This window comes from Globicephala melas, chromosome 11, assembly GCF_963455315.2.
Source record: "Globicephala melas chromosome 11, mGloMel1.2, whole genome shotgun sequence".
Classification (NCBI taxonomy): domain Eukaryota; kingdom Metazoa; phylum Chordata; class Mammalia; order Artiodactyla; family Delphinidae; genus Globicephala; species Globicephala melas.
This window is the reverse complement of record NC_083324.2, coordinates 89,210,672-89,230,769: the sequence shown is the minus strand read 5'-3', so window position 1 is coordinate 89,230,769 and position 20,098 is coordinate 89,210,672. Positions and strand designations below refer to the sequence as shown.

Here is a 20,098-nt window from a genome sequence, read left to right as displayed (position 1 = left end):
TCATAGCACACAGTACAGGTCATAGAAGCTTTAGTTACTATTATTATCATCATCATTATAGCATAGAGAAAAATATAGAAAGATACACACTAAAATGGCAACAAAGGCTATATTCAGAGTATGGGGTTGGAGGAAAGAATCTTTCCACTTTTGATTCTTCTTATTGTTTGAATTTGTCAGAGTAAACATGAGCATTTGGTTATTAAATTTCTCATAATTCTTAGTGATTACTAAACATCCAGTAATTTAAAAATATATTCAAAAGAAGAGAGTTACCTTTTCATCAATTTATTTTATCTGATTCAGATTATAGGTTTTCGTTTCAAAAGAGTATACATGAAGAAAATGTTTTATAATCAACTTGAAAAACATAGTCTGAATGGCAAAATCAAATGATACTTTTAAATGTTTATTTTACAGAAAGAGTGGTAAAATCTAACAGCACAAGTGTTTAGAACCTAGTGATTTCAATTCAGCAAGTTAAACATTTTTTAAGTACTTCTATGTAATTGGTACTAAGGATACAAGGAGCAAGAGTCATGGTCCCTGCTTTGAGCAAAATTATAGTTTGAAGAATTCTTTAAAGAAACTTACGTTTTATTTTCAATTTCTTAAAAATTATTTTAAGGATAAATGCATACTTTCTAAAACACTAGAAAAGAGAAAACACAAAAAATAATTATATAGGGAGCCAATAAATGCCATCTCAGAGCAGCAAAAAATAATAATAATAATTATATACAAAGTGCAGAAAATAAAAGGACGAATGAAATAGTAAAAATAGAGCAAGAGAAAAAATAGACCAAAGATAGTATAAAAATAGGTATAAATGTGACAAATTATATCATGAGAATAGAAAAACTTGATTCAATAATTATATACACTGTTTTTAAAAGCCAGATCTAAAACAAAGCATCTCAAAATATTACAGCTAAAAGGATGGGCAAAGGGATATTAAATAAATGCAAACAACAAGAAAGCAGGAGTCACAATACTAATAATATATATAATACAATAAAATTCAAAGTAAATATATTAAACAGAACAATAAAGTTTATTTTATAATGAAGGGTGTAATTCACACTGAAAATATAACTCTCAGAAAAACTCTTTAATGTTAGTTTTTATTGCTGCATAACACATTACTACAAACTTAATGTCCATTACTATCTCTAGTTTATGCAGTCTGAAGTCTGAGCATGATGTATTTGAGTGCTCTGGTCAGGGTCTCACAGACCGAAATCAAATCAAGATGCCAGTCAGTCTGTGTTCTCATCTAGTGTTCATCTAAGGCTTGGGGTCCTCTTCCAAGCTCATTCAGGTTATTAGTAGAATTCAATTCCTTGAGGTTGTAAGACTGAGGTTCTCTTACTGGATATTGTCTTCTTTAGTTAATTTTGGCAATCTATCTTTTCTAGGAAATAATCCATTTCTTCTGTGTTTTCAAATTTGTTAGAATGAAATTGAACATCGTATTCTGTTTATTTTTTTAATTGCTTCAGTATTATAAATTATATGTTCTTTCTCATTCTTAATGTCCTATAGCTATAATTTCTCCTTTTTTCTTAATTAACATTGCCAGAATTTTATGTATTGTTTTTTCTTCAAAGAACTAGTTATTGGATTTGTTGACAAGTTATACTATCATTCTACTTTCTAATCTTTTAATTTTTGATGACTAGCTCATTTCTTTTTATTGTTTTACTCTTATAAATAATCCTACAGGAAATATGCTTGACTTGCATCTTTTTACCCTAGTGATCTTATGTCTATAAGGTAGATTCCTAAAAGGGGGATTAAAGAGTCACAAGTCTGATATTTTTTAATGTTGATGGATGCTGCCAAATTGTCCTTTTAAAAAGTTGTGCAGACTTACAGTTCCACAAACTGTGAGTGAACCTGTTTCTCCATACCTCGTCAACACTGGGTACCATCAGTCTTAGTAATGTTTCCAGTCCAATAGGCAAAAACATGATACGGCCTATCAATGCACGGAACTGATGGGGTGGGAGTGGGGCAGGCTAGTGTATAAAAAGCAGGTACGTTATCATGGTTAGCTAGTGAGAATAAACTGAGCCAGGGTATTACATTTAGAAAAGAGTATACAGGTCAACAAAATCCTATGATAAGAGAAAATGGAGAAGAAACCAGCAGAATTGTGGAATTTTTCATTCTTTTGACCGCAAGAGGGAGGGGGGCCAAGAACAGAGTGGGCACTGGATGGAGCTGATTTGAAGTTTCAGTTAATGTCCTACGTGTTACAACTCCAGACTGGCCTGGCAGGGGACCCCGCTTTATCATAATGATAAGAAAAAATCATGTAAATAAAGTAAATAATAATGGGGTCTTGGAGGGAGCTCAGGAAGAAGCATGGTAGGATGTGCCAAGGTCAAGGAGGAAGTTCCAAGGGGAGAATCTGAGTTAGGAAGCTGAGGACTAAATTGACCTGCGTGCTCAAAAGGTTCCGTGGCTTTTCCCCCTGGATTGGTTGCTTCCGGTGTTGTTAAATAAAGGAGAAGCCGACAGAGGCAAATCAATTCTTTTCACGTTCATCATGATGTACCGACACTCGATAGCTTAAAATATTTGTTCTTTGTCTTTCTTAACAGTTTTCCATTGTTGCCTGGACCAAAGCCAAACTCAGCCTCCTTCCTTGACCTTTATGCAAATCCTAACACTTTCCAACATCTCACCAGGGCTCTCTCTTCCTGGCCTCTTTCCTCCCTTATGTCATAGTCATTTTCTTCATACACCCTACTTATTTTCAGCTTTTTATCTCATGCTATACATACCTAAAAAGCTTTCACCTTACCCCCAATGCTCATATTTCACCAGTAAAATCTAATCCTAACCTAAAATAGTCTTTCCTTTTACTGGAATTTCCTGGGCTCTATGTGTATATGTAACTCAAAGCTAGTCAACATACATAACGTGAAGCTAGTCAACAGTCCTTGGTTTCTGTTAGGATAAAACGGAGAAGACTGGATGGATGACTTTTAAGATTCTCAGATTCTGAAGGCGGGTTTGGGGAGTGCCGTGGTTCTTAGCTTTGGAAATTCCTCCACCTACTGGTTGTCTGAAGTCAGTTTACACTGAGATTGATGTTGCTTTGAGTCCGCCCATTTTCAGGAATAACATGCTGACACATTTATAAATCACTTTGAATTCCTAAAATAAAAAAGTCTGTTTTGAAGAAAATGTATTCTTATAATATACAATATTTTTAAACAGATGATAAATTTCTTAATGCTCTTTGACAACCACTGGCGGGCAGAAAAACATAGAGCAACTCACTCCAAGTTTGGCTAGAGTCGGAAAAGATGCCTTATTTTAATGTGTATTTCTAAAAGTTAGAAATCAAATTATCTTAAAATTTAATCTTTTATTTGGTGCATTGGACATCTTTTCAGATGAAACCTATGGCAGTGGTTATACTTTTTTTTTCAAATTGTTTTCTATCAATGTATCAGATCAGACAAACCTTTATTCTAAAGTACACTTTAAAAAGCAATTTGCCATCAGGTGTGGGTTTGTCAATATTACTAATAAGAACAGTTGAAATATGTTGATAAGTTAAATATCACTAAAAATTAGAGAAATCAACACTAAAACCACAGATTCATAGCTGCCTGATTTTTAGGAACTCTCTTTTCAGTTATCTTAGCAAAACGCAGCTTCAAACATGGCTTAAAATTATTAGCTATTTCCCTAACACCTTCTCTTCCAAAATAAACTCCCAGAAGTTTAGTATACAATTACTATGTCTACTTCCTCACCTTCCATTCCCTCTTCAATCAACCTTTCACCCTTCACCTCAAGAAACTACTCAGGTAAAGCCATCAGTGACCTCTTAATGGCTGAATCCAATTAAGGTTCTTTAGCTAGAAGGATCATAAACCAGCACTTGCTAACTTCCACGTCAGAGGAACTTACTGGAAGGATATCACAGTCTCTGAAATTAAAGAAAAATGTGTCCCAGTCTCCAATTTGGCACCTCTCCACCCCATATTCCACAGGACTACCAGAGAGATATTCATAAAAGACAAATATGACCAGGTTTATCTCCCTGATTAAAAGTCTTCAACAGCTCACACAGAACCAAGATGGCGGAGTAGAAGGACATGCTCTCACTCCCTCTTGTGAGAATGCCAGAGTCACGGCTAGCTGCTGGACAATCATTGACAGGAGAACACTGGAGCTCACCAGAAAGGGTACCCCACATCCAAAGACAAAGGAGAAGCCACAATGAGACGGTAGGAGGGGTGCAATCACAGTAAAATCAAATCCTATAACCAATGGATAAAGAGGTTGTGGTACATATATACAATGGAATATTACTCAGCCATAAAAAGGAACGAAATTGGGTCATTTGTTGAGACGTGGATGGATCTAGAGACTGTCATACAGAGTGAAGTAAGTCAGAAAGAGGAAAACAAATATCGTATATTAACGCATGTATGTGGAACCTAGAAAAATGGTACAGATGAACCGATTTGCAGGGCAGAAGTTGAGACACAGATGTAGAGAACAAACGTACGGACACCAAGGTGGGGGAAGATGTGGTGGGGTGGGGATGGTGGTGTGATGAATTGGGTGATTGGGATTGACTTGTATACACTGATGTGTATAAAATTGATGACTAATAAGAACCTACTGTATAAAAAAGTAAATAAAATTAAATTTAAAAAATTTTTTAAAAGGATAATAAGGGAATATTATGAAAAGTAAAGCATTAGGCTAATAAATTCAACAACTTAGAAAAAAATGGACAAATTCCTTGAAAAACACAACTTACCAAAATGAATAAAATGAATTAGAAAACTTGAATATCTACTTAGGATATTAATTCATTATCAAAAACCTTCCCCAAAGACAACTCCAAGCCCAGATCATTTTGCTGATGAATTCTATCAAATACTCTGCAAAATTCTATCAGACACAATACCAAAGAAGATAAAGGAATAGCTAACAAGCCCACAAAAATATGTGTGATATAATTAGTCTTCAGGGAAATGCAGATCAAAATCCTATGAAGTGATATTACTTCATACACACTGGAATGGTTAAATGTAAAAAGGCATTGTGACATCAAATGCTGGCAAGTGTCTGGAGCCACCAGAACTCTCATACATTGCTTGTGCACTACGACCCCTTTGGAAAACTTTCTGGCACTTTCTTACAAAGTTAAAAATAAACCTATTCTATGACCCATAAATTCCATTTCTGGGTATTTACCCAAGATGAACGAAAACATATGATCATGAAAATACTTGCACAAGAATGTCTACAGGAGCTTTTTTTTTTTTTTTTTGCGGTACACGGGCCTCTCACTGTTGTGGCCTCTCCCGTTGCGGAGCACAGGCTCCGGACGCGCAGGCTCAGCGGCCATGGCTCACGGGCCCAGCCGCTCCGCAGCACGTGGGATCTTCCCGGACCGGGGCACGAACCCGTGTCCCCTGCGTCGACAGGCGGACTCTCAACCACTGCGCCACTAGGGAAGCCCTACAGTAGCCTTTTAAAAATTGGGTACAAACTTTCAGTTATAAGATAAATACATTCTGAGGATCTAATGTGCAGCGTGGTAACTATAGTTAATAATATGGAATTGTACACTTGAAATTTGCTGACAGTAGACTGTATGTGTTCTCAGCACACACACGAAAAAGAGTTAACTGTGAGCTGATGGATGTTAATTGACTTGAATTTGGTAATCATTTCACAATGTATTTGTACATCAAATCATCAAGTTATACACTTTAAGTATAAAAATTTTATTTGTCAATTACTCCTCCATAAAGGTAAAGAAAATAAATAAAAGTTAATAGCTCCAAATTGAATGTCAAAGGACAAATGAATGTCCTTCAACAAGAAATTAGAAAAAATACAGTTTATTTGTACATTGGAATGGTGCTTAGCAACAGAAAGGGACAAATTACTAATAAATCACAACACTGATGAATCTCACAGACATCATTTTGTTGGAAGAAAAGATACGAAATGTTATTCCATTTGCGTGAAGTTCAAGAACAAGCAAAAGTAAACCTATGTTGATTTGCCTCTCTGGGCATGGAGGATTGACTGAGAAGGAGCATGAGCTACAGTTTGCTGGAAAACTGGCTCTCGGGGGCAGGGGGGCATGGGGCAATCTCTGGTTTGTAGTATTTGCTGATTTCCCGTCATGGCCCTCTTTAAGATAACAGGATATGGGGATGAGATGTCTGGAATTGCCTGTGTGGGAGCTATCTCCTGCACACCACTGGACCCAGGAGACTTTTCTGGGTTGAAATGCTTTGTACTTTGACTGGGGTGGTAGTTACTTTGGTGTACACAGTTGCCCAAACTCACTGCACTGTATAATAAAGATCTGCATATTTCACTGTAAAAAAAAAAAAAAGTCTTCAACAGCTTCTGTTGTCTACAGGATAAAGTCCAAACTCCCTCCTAAGGGATAAAAGCCCTTCATAATCCAGCCCGTCCCTACTTTTCCAGATTTACCTTTACTCCAGACCATAGTATCAGCTTAGCTCTCTGCACGATTTTAGCCTTGTTCCTCCCTCTCCCTGGAGTAACCTTCCCTACTATGTCCTTATAATAAATAACTATATGACTCAACTCAGCTCAAAATCACCTCCTATATAAAGCCCTCTGGATCCACACTTCTTGCAGGTAGAACAGACAGTTGTGCAAGACTAGAGTTCTAGAGATCTGCTGTACAACATCGGGCTTATAGTTAACAATATCGTATCGTACACTTGCAATGTTCAGAGGGTAGATCTCACGTTAAGTGTTCTTAACACACACACGCACACGCACACACACACACAGAAGCTGTCACTACACAACCAAACACTAGCTGTTCTCCTCTCCCTCTGCTCCCAAACCTCAGATGTCAGAGTAAGAAGGGTTAGGTAAAGATATAAAGCCTATTTTCTGTGATCTTGTTACATACTAACTAAAAATATCAAATGTGTTTAAAGTAAAATTTTCTAGTTTGGATCTGAAATTCAAAATATTTAATAACAATTACAGAAGAAGAAATAAAATGGCCCCCTTGATACTTTATGTGTATAACTCTGTGCTGCCTTCTAATGCAGTTGTATTGTGGAGGTTTCCACATGTGTGATCTGTACAGAGACCTGGTCACCTTGGATGGGGATTCATCTTTTCCAGCTTGGATCACCTGGGAAGAGGAGTTGCTGGACTCGGGTAAGGTATCAAAGACTCTGTCTTTCTCTTTACTGATTATCTGGGTTTAGAGGCAGATATAACATTTCCTATAACTGTGTAGGAAATGAATTGGAGCAGGTCAAGACTAGAGAACCCTGGAGGCCGGGAGGCCATTGTAGGCGGTGTTGTAGCGTCTGCACTAAAATTGATGATGGGAATTCCCTGGTGGTCCAGTGGTTAGGACTCGGTGCTTTCACTGCTTGGGCCAGGTTCGATCCCTGGTGGGGGAACTAAGACCCCACCACACTCTATGAGGCTCGGCCAAAAAAATAAAATTGATGATAACCTGCTGTAGAGTAATACAGAGATGAATTCATTGGAGAATTTCAAAATAAATGTTTTCTGATTAAGTGATAAAGTCCCACAGTTCAAGCACCCTCTCACCCTTTTCCTTATAACCTAGTTTCCATCCCCCTCAGTAGATAACCATATTATTTCCTATTTGTCCTTCCAGAGGTTTTGTCAACATACATAAAGTCATTGCATTTTATATATATATATATATATATATATATATATATATATATATATATATATATATATATAAAATTTTGTTCCTTTCTTATTTTACACAAATGACAGCACACCACACATGCTATTTTGCACCTTGTTTTTGCAACTTAATCTGGAGATATGGGTATAATTTATCTGGGGGACATCAGTGCATGAAGAGTTTCCTCATTTTTATTATAGCTACATAGCATTGTATAGAATAGCTGCAGCACTGTAGAGTTTACCAGTCCCCATTGATGGACATTTAGTTTCCAATCAATAATGCTACAACCTTGTATATGTCATTTTGTCTGCATGCAAATAACTGTAGGGCACATTGCTGTAAGTGAAAATCCTGAGTTAGAGGGTATATGCATTTCTAATTATGACCAATATTGTTAAATTGTCCTATATCGAGATTTTACCAATTCACACCACCAACAAACTTTAGCGTGCAACTGGAGGTCTTATTAAAACACAGCTTGGTGGGGCCCGGGCCCAGAGTCTCTGATTCGGAAGGTCTGACATGGAACCCAAGAATTTGCATTTCTAACAAGTTCCCAGGTGGTGTTGCTATTGTTTGCTGGTCCAGGAACCAGACTTTGAAAACCACTGTAACAAAATGACTGGGCTGCCACTGCACCATGGAACTATCCTCTCAAAGTCAGCAATGTCTTCGTCAATGTCGTGGTCTTTTCTCCATCTTCCTTTTCCTCGACTTTTCTGCTATATTTTAAATGTTCTCCTTTTTTTGAATCTTCTCTTCCTATTTGACTCTGTTAATGTTCTTTCCTGCTGCTGTTGTCTTGTTTTCAGTGACTTCCCTGCCACTTAACTGGTCCAGGCTCCATGTATCGACCCACAACTTTTCACCCCTAGAAAGCTCACTCCTTCTCAAGACTAGGAACACAGAAAGTAAAGGCTGAAGCAATCTTTTGATCCTAACAGGAGGGTTTGCGTTGCTGAGAGAATCCAGATCCTGAAGACATTACTTGAATCCTCTCTATTTAGCCATACCTGAAGCCAGCCCCTCCCTTCACTTTTTCTTTCTTTGCCATCAGAGTAATAGATATACATAGTTTAAAAAAATCAAACTGTAGACGAAAACTGGAAATACTCTGCCCCACCTTTCCCCACTGCAGACCCCATTCTGCTCCCTGGAAGCAGGCTTGTTGCCGTGGAGAGAGTGCACTGCGTAACCCTTGCAGGTGTATTTACAGCACAGACATTATTTTCTTGCAAATGGCAGTGATTTTTTTGTCTGTTTGTTTGTTTTGTTTGTGTTTCCTTTTTGGCCTCACTGCGTGGCATGCAGAACTTCCCCAACCAGGGATCGAACCCCCAGCCCCCGTGGAGTCTTAACCACTGGACCACAAGGGAAGTCCGATAGTGTTTTTGGTTTTGCTTTTACAAAATCAAGATATTAAAATAACTTTCTTACAGGTTTATGTGTCTTGGAGAAGGGGGGCCTTCATTTAGTTTCCACGAAGGTGACCCTATGTACCTTCCATTCTTTTAGCTATTTCATCTGACGTTTGCTTCTGTATTTAAAAATTTTTTTTGCAGTATAGTTGATTTGCAGTGTTGTGTTAATTACTACTGTACAGCAAAGTGATTCAGTTATACATACATATACATTCCTTTTTTTATATTCTTTTCCATTATGGTTTATCGTAGGATACTGAATATAGTTCTCTGTGCTATACAGTTGGACCTTGTCATTTATCCATTCTACATATAAAAGCTCACCCCAACCTCCCACTCCATCCCTCCTCCAATCCCCTCCCACTTGGCAACCACCAGTCTGTTCTCTATGTCCATGATTCTGTTTCTGTTTTGTAGACAGGTTCATTTGTGGCATATTTTAGATTCCACTTATAAGTGATAACATATGGTATTTGTCCTCTTTCTGACTTACTTCATTTAGTATGATAATCTCTAGGTCCAACCATGTTGCTGCAAATGGCATTATTTTGTTCTTTTTTATGGCTGAGTAATATTCCAGTGTATATATGTACCACATCTTCTTTATCCATTCATCTGTTGATGGACATTTAGGTTGTTTCCATGTCTTAGCTATTGTGAGTAGTGTTGCCATGAACATAAGGGTGCATGTATCTTTTTGAATTAGAGTTTTGTCTGGGTATATGCCCAGGAGTGGGATTTCTGGATCATATGGTAATTCTATTTTTAGTTTTCTGAGGAACCTCCATACTGTCTTCCATAGTGGCTGTACCAACTTACATTCCCATCAACAGTGTAGGAGGGTCCCCTTTTCTACACCCTCTACAGCATTTGTTATTTATAGATTTTTAATGATGGTCATTCTGATTGGTGTGATGTGGTACCTCATTGCTTCCGTATTTCTAAAGAATATGTTTACTTTGATTTTTTTATATATCAGTTTTAGATGTCAACTATTGACTTGTATTAATAAGGAGATCAGCATTTAGCCGACTTATCTCTTTCCCCACTTCCTCTATTCTCTCTCTTCCTCTGTTCTCTCATAGTAAATACATCACAAATTTTGGTTAAAATAATAGTATTGATATTGTTATGACTCTGTAAATATTATTCAATGATAAGCCAAGTAGTAATTATGATTAATGTTTCCTTTCCTGGGCCTTTTCTTTTTTTTTTTTTTTGCTATTCTGTTATTTAACTGTTTATTTTCCACCACCCTTATTTCCATTTTCTATTTAAGAAATAGTCTTAAGCTGGTCTGTACAACAGCTTAAGACCCCTCAGTGGTTGCTCCTTCCCATTCAGTGGTCTAAGTGGTGGGAGCTGCAGACCAGTCTTTGGTGGCCAGCTGAGCACTCCAGTCCTCAGCAGGAAACTGCTGGACAGACTCGGGGGCACCTGTGCTCCTTCAGACCGGTCTGTGACCTCAGGTTGAGTAGCAGTCAACTCAGAATCTGGAGCGGTCCATTCCGCCTGAAATTCTCCCTGGGTCCCGGCCTTTTCAGCAGGAGCCTGCTCTTCCTTTTCACTCTCCTCAGGATCTCTGTAGAAGTAATGATCAGGCCTGACTTCCCAGGGGTGGTCACAGGAAATGGTGCCGTACATGGGCAGAACTTCCTGAAGCAGCATCCACTACATCAGACCAGCTGAGTGAGTTCTCCCGCTGGTGCGTGGTGCGGCCGTGTCCACACAGCACAGAGGAGTGTAGGCAGGTTAACATAAGACGCCTCTGTGAGAGGCTGGTGGTCAACCCTGGGATCAGTAACCACTAGAAGTCAGAAAGCCACTTGCATCTGGCCAGTGAAGGTCCCAGGAGTGAAGCAGCCAGGAAGAGGAGTGGCTCCAGTGGCAGCAGCAAACTTCAGCACAGCTCACTGGCCGGTATTCCTGGAGTATTTCACGTGACACTGACATCAGCCAGGTTTTCAATGGCAACAACAGCAAAAGCTGCCAGGAGAAGCTTCTCCCAGGTTCTCTTCAGATTTATGATGTAGATGTCATCACTTTTTGCAGATATGAAACCATAGGTAATCATGAGTTAAATACATTTCATCTGCCTTCACTAATCAAGGTTATTTTAATTGCATGTCCTCCAAGCAGCAGGTAGCCTAACTTGGGACTTGGAGTCAGCTGTGTCTAGTTCCATCTGAGCTGATTAAACCTGGTTAGGACCACCCACCCTCCAACAGGGCATGCACGAGTGCCCCCTCGGTGACCTTTGACATCAGAGGGCTGAAGACTCCACCCTCAGATTGTGCTGAGTGCCTCCTCATTGGAACGTGAGGAGGCCTGTAGCTTATTACGCCTGCGCAGAACGACGATTACCGCACCTTTTTCTAATCACGTTTCCCGACTCTCCCCACACCTCAGACCGCCCTGCTCCCCTTCAGGGAGGCGGTTTTGAGATTTGTCCGCCCATATCCTCGTATCCTCACTTGGTTGCCCTGTGAACAAACCCTCTCTTGACTGCAAACTGCAGTGTCTCAGCGTTTCGGCTTGCTGCACATCCCGCAAAATGAACCCGATTCGGTAACAGATGCTGTATTCCATTCGGAAGTCAAGGTTGATGCCACCAAGGTAGGTTCCTGCTGCAAGGAATTTGAGGACACCCTCCTCCTTCATTTTCAGGCTATCGGGGGCTCTGGACATTGTGATAGTTTCCTTTTGAGTTAAGATGGGAACTCAGAACAATGCCATATGGACCCCTTTTAGGGTAACACAGAAAGGCTTGCTTTTCCCGGTATTAACGATTGCCTTTCTTTTAAAAATTTGTTTGGTTTTCTGTATACCTATCCAACTATTTTTTTAATTGTCAAATACTCATCAATATTATTCTCTGCAATTCATATTTATAGATTTCACTTTTGTTTGGGTGACTAATAGGTTTGTTTGGGGGGACTTCTTTCTACACTTATTTTTATATACTAATAGGTTTCAGGTGAGAGTGATAAGCTGGTAAACCAAACTTTTTGCTCTTGGGCCTCCAAATGGCAACATATAGAAGGCTTTCTCTGGGACCATTCAGTTTCTCGAAAGAATAATACTCCAGTATCTAGTTTAGGAGGCATGGCTTTGGCTGATGGAGTTTCAAAAAGAGGAATGGGAAAAAAATGGGGGATAAGGAGTCACTATTCAGCATACAGATTTTTACTCATCAGCTTCCTGTAAGCACTTTCCACTTCCCAAAGTACCTTATACCTTCAAGTTCTGAGCCTCTCCTCAAATCAATGACCTACTGTCTTGCAAAACTGCAGCCACCTTGTCAGTTTATAACTATTCCTTTGTTTCACTTCAGTGGGTGTTTTGGAAAGAAAATGAGTGAATGTGGTCAATTCACTATGCTTTTCCAGACTCTCTTTCTCAAATTCATTTAACTCAGGAATTATATTCTTTCAGGATCTAATTTACTCAAAGTCATTTCTTTTTGCATCTCATTCCTTGCTTTTGAGTTCCATTTCCCTCTTACTAAAGTATATACCCTTTAGAGTTTAGGTGTCTGAGTGAAAAATTCTCCATTTTTGTCACTTTCATTAACAGCTTGGTTAAAATGTTTCATTAACATCTTGGTTAATAAACAGATGGTTGATTACAGGTGAACACACTTGTATTCGCTTCCCAAATCAAGAGTTTTGTCAGTCACACCAGAAGCCTGTGTTCTCCATTACAATCACAAACCACCTGCCTCCCCCAAAAGTAATCACTATCTTGACTTTGATAATCACCACTTTTAAAAATGTCTTTAAGTATACCTCTAGACACTATAATATAGTCTTACTCTTTAATTTGATGTCTTTTAAAAAATACTTAATTGAAGTATAGTTAATTTATAATGTGTTAATTTCTACTGTACAGCAAAATGATTCAGTTAGACATATATATATTCTTTTTCGTATTCTTTTCCATTATGTTTTATCACAAGATAATGAATACAGTTCCCTATGCTATACAGACACTGTTGTTTATCCATCCTACATACATAATAGTTCGCATCTGCTCGTCCCAAACTCCCGTTCCTTCCCTCCCCTACACACGCTTCCCCTTGGCAACCACAAGGGGGAGTAGTATTCCATTGTGTATATGTACCACATCTTCGTCCACTCATCTGTCAATGGACATTTAGGTTGTTTCCATGTCTTGGCTATTGTGAACAGTGCTGCTATGAACATTGGGGTGCATGTTTCTTTTTGAATTATAGCTTTGTCCAGATATACGCCCAGGAGTGGAATTGCTGGATCATATGGTAACTCTATTTTTAGCCTTTTGAGGAATCTCCATACTGTTTTCCATAGTGGCTGCACCCATTTACATTCCCACCAACAGTATAGGAGGGTTTCCTTTTCCCTGCACCCTGTCCAGAATTTCATATATGTAGACTTTTTAATAATGGCCATTCTGACCCTGTGAGATGGTACCTCCTTGTAGTTTGGATTTGCATTTCTCTAATAATTAGTGACGTTAAGCATCTTTTCATGTGCCTGTTGGCCATCTGTATGTCTTCTTTGCAAAAATGTCTATTTAGGTTTTCTGCCCATTTTTTGATTGGGTTGTTTGTTTTTTGATAGTGAGTCATATGAGCTCTTTTAATATTTTGGAAATTAAGCCCTTGTCAGTCGCATCATTTGCGAATATTTTCTCCCAGCCTGTAGGTTGTCTTTTCATTTAATTTATGGTTTCCTTTGCTTTTCCTTTGCAAAAGCTTGTAAGTTTGATTAGGTCCCATTTTTAAAATTTTGTTTCTATTTCTATTGCCTTGGGAGACTGACCTAAGAAAATATTGGTACGATCTATGTCAGAGAATGTTTTGTCTATGTTCTCTTCTAGGAGTTTTACGGTGTCGTGTCTTATATTTAAGTCTTTAAGCCATTTAGAGTTTATTTTTGTGTATGGTGGGAGGAGGGTGTGTTCTAATGTCATTGATTTACATGTGGCTGTCCAACTTTTCCAACAGCACTTGCTGAAGAGACTATCTCTTCTCCTTTGTGTATTCTTGCCTCCTTTGTTAAAGTAATTGACTATAGGTGTGTGTGTGTGTTTTTGGGCTCTCTATTCTGTTCCATTTATCCATGTATCTGTTTTTGTACCAATACCATGCTGTTTTGGTTACTGTTAGCTTTGTAATATTGTCTATAGTCTGGGAGGGTTATGCCTCCTGCTTTTTTCTTTTTCCTCAGGATTGCTTTGGCGAATCTGGGTCTTTTATGGTTCCATATAAGTTTTAGGATTTTTTTTTTTTTTTTTTTTTTTGCGGTACGCGGGCCTCTCACTGTTGTGGCCTCTCCCGTTGCGGAGCACAGGCTCTGGACGTGCAGGCTCAGTGGCCATGGCTCACGGGCCTAGCCGCTCCACGGCATGTGGGATCTTCCCAGACCAGGGCACGAACCCGTGTCCCCTGCATCAGCAGGCGGACTCTCAACCACTGCGCCACCAGGGAAGCCCAGGATTATTTTTTCTAGATCTGTGAAAAATGTCATGGGTAATTTGGTAAGAATCACACTAAATCTGTAGATTGCTTTGGGTAGTATGGCCATTTCAACAATATTAATTCTTCCAATACAAGAGCATAGGATATCTTTCCATTTCTTTGAGTCATCTTCAATTTCCTTTATTAATATTTTATAGTTCTCAGCATAATATAAGTCTTTCACCTCCTTGGTCAGGTTTACTCCTAAGTATTTTATTTTTTGACGCGATTTTAAAAGGGATTGGTTTTTTACATTCCCTTTCTGGTATTTCATTGTTAATGTAAAGAAATGCAACTGATTTCTATATGTTAACCTTGTATCCTCCTACCTTGATGAATTCGTTTATCAGTTCTAGTAGTTTCTGTATGGCGTCTTAAGGTTTTCTATATATCGTATCCTGTCATCTGCATATAATGACAAATTTACCTCTTCCCTTCCAATGTGGATGCCTTTTATTTCTTTTCCTGATTGCTGTGGCTAGGACTTCCAATACTATGTTGAATAGAAGTGGTGAGAGTGGGCATCCTTGTCTTGTTACAGATTTTAGTGTCCTGAAAATACCAATTAGTCTAACTGTTCTAATGTATCATTTAGGATAAATTGATGTCTTTTAAGTCTCCTTTAATCTATTGGTTCTCCCCCTTCTTTTTCTTACAATTTATCTGTTGAACTCAGCTGTCTGATTGCAGGGTTCCCCACAGTCTGGATTTTGCAGATTGCACGCTCATGGTGTTTTCAATGTGTCTTTGTCCTCTATTTCCTGTAAATTGGCAGTTGATCAGATTCAACTTGATCAGATTCAGGTTTAATCCCTTTGGTAAGACTACATTATTATTATGAATTTATGTATTTAAACTTATTTAATGGGTTTCAGTCCATTCTAATTATTACCCTTATTGAAACTCAAATTGTCCCATCTTTGGCCAATGGGGAGCCTCTTCAAGTTGGCTCCTGTGTCCTTTGGACATGACCCTAGAAGTCTTTAATAGTTCCTCTGCTCTTCAGTATGTCAAGATATTTTATGCTCATTCTATACATTTCCTACCCCAGATCAAGAATCACCCATTTCTCCAAGTAGCCTTTGTTTCTTTAAGTGGGACTTGGTATTTCAAAACCACACTCCAGATGATAAAAATGAGCACTGCTACTGAAAAGATGCAGGAAACTAGATAGATAGTTCATACTAATGATAATTACTCATTTTACCCCATATTAAACATACATTCTCAAAATACTAATATTGCCACCATCAATATACTGAAAAGTTAAATTTTTGTCGATGCTCCTCCCAAACTCCTTTCCAGTTTTACAGTAATTTTGTACCAATATTTCAGAATACAAATCCATCTCAGATTATACTTTTTGTGGCTCTCAGCTCCAAATCTTTGTTTGCTGTGCAATAATGGAGCTGAACTCTATAAATACTTCTCCCATATCAGCTGGTTTAATGTTAGGCTTTGTTAGCAGAAGGTACTGTTGCAAGGAGGGGGCGGGGCCGGAGTAGGGGCAGGGAGGCACTGGAGGAGGAAGAGGCTTCTCTTTCTGATTCTCCTGTACTTAATCTCCCTGGGCTCCTGCAGAGTGTGTGGTTCCTTTCAGCAGCGCCCAGTAGCCAAAAACAAGTGGCAGCTTCCCAGGGCAGCTTTCCCCAGTACACCGTTTTTTAGATGGCTTCATGAAGTGGTGTACTGCTGGTATAGCACCTTCCTGTAAGTGGCTTCTCTGGGCACTCTGCGGTGAATTCTGATAAAGGCACCTTGCTGTGGCTAGTTCTCCAAGAACTCCAGAGAGGATTTCTAACGGGGCGCACTGAGGCCACAGCAGGGAGCCACAGTCATGCCTTCTCCAAAAAGGAGGTGGATGGGGCATGGGGGCAAGGGTGCTTCTTGGCCATTCTATTTCAGTTCAGGAGTGGTGGCTGTTCCCTGTATCTACTGTTCCTATATGGTAAGAATTCTCTTTGCCTTTTGCTAGTCAGCCTCCCTTTATTCCAATTCCATTAATATTCTTCATAGTAAATGTCCTCTGTTCAAATTATTGGGTAGTTTCTTTCTCTTGACCCTGACTGAAACAAAGCCTCATTTAGTCTTGGTTCTACAAGTAATATTGAAAGTTTCACTAACTGTCTTTCTGTCACTGTCAGTAATTTTGTTGCCAAGCTTCACCCCTCAGGAAGCACTCAAGTAACAGTCTGAGCCCTTTCATTTTGATAACCAATAGGCTTTTATACTTTTTGTGTGTGTGTGTGTGGTACGCGAGCCTCTCACTGCTGTGGCCTCTCCCGTTGCGGAGCACAGGCTCCGGACGCGCAGGCTCAGTGGCCATGGCTCACGGGCCCAGCCGCTCCGCGGCATGTGGGATCTTCCCGGACCGGGGCACGAACCCGTGTCCCCTGCATCGGCAGGCGGACTCTCAACCCCTGCGTCACCAGGGAAGCCCCAAGGCTTTTATACTTTCAAGTCAGTTTTGATGGATACAGGGTACTTGGTTCTCATTTTCTTTCTTTGAATATTTTAAATGTTTCACCATTTTCTCCTCACATAAAGTGTTAATGTTGAAGTCTTATGGTAATCCAATTTTCTCTCATAAATTTTTTTTGGCCTGAATGACCATTTTTCAAAACGTAAAGTCTAGTAATTTTACTGACTAGAATACATCTTGTTCACGCTCAGTGCTTTCAGGCGCACAGTATACTCTTTCAGTGTGAGGTTTCGAATATATATGTAAATGTATATATGAATATATATGTGAATATATATAAATAGAATATATGTATTTTACTTCAGGAAAAGTTCTCTTGAATTATGCGTTGTATTCTGTTAGCTAGCTTTGGTTTTCTTTATCAAGAACTCTTAATCCGTACACTGGATTTTCTTTACCTATCTTCAATATTTATCTTTTCTCTAAAATCATTTCTGTTTCTATATTTATTTAAAATCTCATTTTCAAATTCTAGTTCTCTTGGGCACCATCTGTATTTACTCCTGTGTTCCTTCTAGTTCAGTATTTTCTGAAACCACTTTTTCTCTTACTTCTAATTCTTTCCCAAGTTGTTACTTTATTTCTGAGGTATTTTTAATTCTGATTTTTTTTTTTTTTTTTTGCCGCGTCATGCGGGACCTTAGTTCCCTGACCAGGGATGGAACCCATGCACCCTGCATTGGGAGCATGGAGTCTTAACCACTGGACCACCAGGGAAGTCCCTATTCTGATTTTTCTTTCATGTCTTATATAATTTTCTTAATATCTTCACAGTTTTTATCTGATTTTTTTCGGCATTAACACTATGCAATTTTGCGTTTGTGGTTTGGTCCCACACTTGTATTTTGGGGTTTGTGGAGTTATCTGTTACCTAGTTTAGTTGTAAATGTTGCCCCATGCATTTTTGGTTTCACTATACAGTCTGTTTTGATGTGGTGATTCATGGAGATTCAAGATTCATGTACTGCCCTCTTTCCAGAGTCCATTTATATTTTTGACTCATGAATACTTCCCTTTTTATATCCCTGAGACTTCAGCCCTTGGCTGAGTATGATGGGAAAGGACTAGGGTTGATCCAGGGTGTTGTTTGGATTAGCAGTGGTGCATTACATCACATCCTCATTCTTGAGTGATGATTTACTACGTTGTCCAGGTTATTTATATATATATATAGTTATATATAGTTATATACTCTGTACTATATATGTTCCACTATCTTTGGCATATTTTTACTTTTGACAATATGGCTTCCAGTCTAAATGTCATTTCTTTCTAGTTAGATTACGTTTTAACTGCTGCTATTTAAGATCATTATTTTTCTCTTTGCTTACATTCATCATATATGTGTTATATGTATATGTTATTTTCCTAAGACTTGATGTGCTTCTTCAATGTTAAGAGCCATCTTCCTTCAATTCTAGAAAATTATTGGCCATTCTTTCTTTTTCTCTCTTTGGAATGCCTATTAGATGTACTGTTGAACCTTTTTCTATTATGTAGAACCTCTGAATTTGTTGATTACAAAAGGCAATAATTTTATTTTTGCTTAAGCCAGTTAGAATTAGGTTTATCACTGAAACAGAAACACTCTTACTTTCTCAAAAGCGAAGTCAAAGAAAGAAAAACAGGTGATTCCTGAAGCTGTTATGATTATCTGTAACTAGATATCCTTGAAACCTAAACTACTCCTGAACTTTCTATGCAAGTCAATAAATTCATTTACTTTTTCTCTCTTAAATCAGTTACAATTGGATTTCTGATAAAGCAGCAAAGAGTGCTGATAAATATAAATGTCTGCTATGTGAGTGGCACTATGCCAGGTGCTACCTAATCAGTGGTATGCAAAACAAAGACCAGTGTCTCCAATAACCACAATATTTTACACTCATTCCATGCCGTCTTCATTTATTTGTTCCTGCTTCTCCTTCCTCCCCTACCCAAACTTGGAATGCATGTGTAAATGTTACAACTTTTTCACAGTTGATTTTTTTTTTTTAATTTTTGGCTGTGTTGGGTCTTCGTTGCTGCGTGCAGGCTTTCTCTAGTTGCGGTGAGCAGGGGCTACTCTTCACTGCGGTGCGTGGGCTTCTCATTGCGGTGGCTTCTCTTGTGGAGCACGGCCTCTAGAAGTGCCGGGTTCAGTAATTGCAGTGCGTGGGCTCAGTAGTTGCGGCTCATGGGCTTCATTGCTCCACGGCATATGGGATCTTCCCGGACCAGGGATCCAACCCATGTCCCCTGCATTGACAGGCAAATTCTTAACTGCTGCGCCACCAGGGAAGTCCCGGAGTTGATTTTTAAAATCACATCTGTAAGGGTAACCTTTCTAGCAATAGGCCACCATTATCTTTCCCTTATTTTGGACTCATATTATATTGGTATTGTCTTAAATAGGTCTTCGAGTGTTTCATGAAAGTCTTTCCCTTTAACCAAATCATTAGCTCCTTCAGGGCAAAAGTTAAACCTTTTACTTTCATCTCCCAGAGCAAAGTCAAGAGTGATTACGGGAATCATTGTTAACAAGTATAACCCACGATACCTGGCCCCTGCAGATCTCCTGTATGGGACTGGGGATACAAAGATATATTCCTATCACTTAACCAACTTAAGGACATAGGAAGGTGTATTAAACTATACATATGTAAGGCGCCATATATAATTCAGAGGAAGGGGAAATCGTGCCTGGGCTTCTGTTCTCAGAGGAGGCTCCAAAGCCCTGGGATATGAACGGGGGCCTTGCCTTAACAGAAAATAAAAGGCAGGCACCAAAGGTTGAGATAACGGTCTGAGGAAAGGCACAATTTTGCTGAAGTAGGCTTGTGTCTGCAGCAGTGGCGAGTAAGATATTATGGACACAGGTCAGCTCCAGGATAAGGACAGAGTCTAGCTCTAAAATCAACATAACTCCTCTTTTCTCTTACAATCAAGATCTCTGCCGCTGAGCCATACTATCTTGATAGATCCCAGTATGG

The 20,098-nt window shown here is 38.9% G+C and overlaps 1 pseudogene; it reads right to left on the bottom strand.

Annotated features, from left to right (window-relative positions):
- Nucleotides 1-10,453: 10,453 nt before the first annotated feature.
- Nucleotides 10,454-11,832, bottom strand: LOC115866117 (small ribosomal subunit protein uS2B-like; annotated as a pseudogene).
- Nucleotides 11,833-20,098: the final 8,266 nt, after the last annotated feature.